This window comes from Triticum aestivum, chromosome 4B (genome assembly GCF_018294505.1).
Source record: "Triticum aestivum cultivar Chinese Spring chromosome 4B, IWGSC CS RefSeq v2.1, whole genome shotgun sequence".
NCBI classification, from domain to species: Eukaryota; Viridiplantae; Streptophyta; class Magnoliopsida; order Poales; family Poaceae; genus Triticum; species Triticum aestivum.
The window spans coordinates 131,052,381-131,052,770 of NC_057804.1; positions in this window are offsets into that span (position 1 = coordinate 131,052,381).

Below are 390 nucleotides of genomic sequence, written 5' to 3' on the forward strand. Positions count from 1 at the left end.
ATAGTTCTCGAACCCGTAGGGTCCGCACGCTTAACGTTCGATGACGATATTGTAATATATGAGTTATGTGATTTGGTGACCAAATGTTGTTGGGGTCTTGGATGAGATCACGGACATGACAAGGAGTCTCAAAATGGTCGAGAGATAAAGATTGATATATAGGACGATAGTATTCGGACTCCGAAAGTGTTCCGGAGAGTACCGGGTACATATCGGGTAACCGGAAGGGGTTCCGGGCACCCCGGCAAAAGATATGGGCCTAATGGGCCAAGAGGGGAAATGCACCAGCCACCAGGGGCTGGTGCGCCCCCGATATGGGCCGAACCAAGGGAAGAAGGAAAGAAGGGAAGAGAGAAAGGAAAGGGGGGGGGGTTCGGCCTCCCCCTTCCC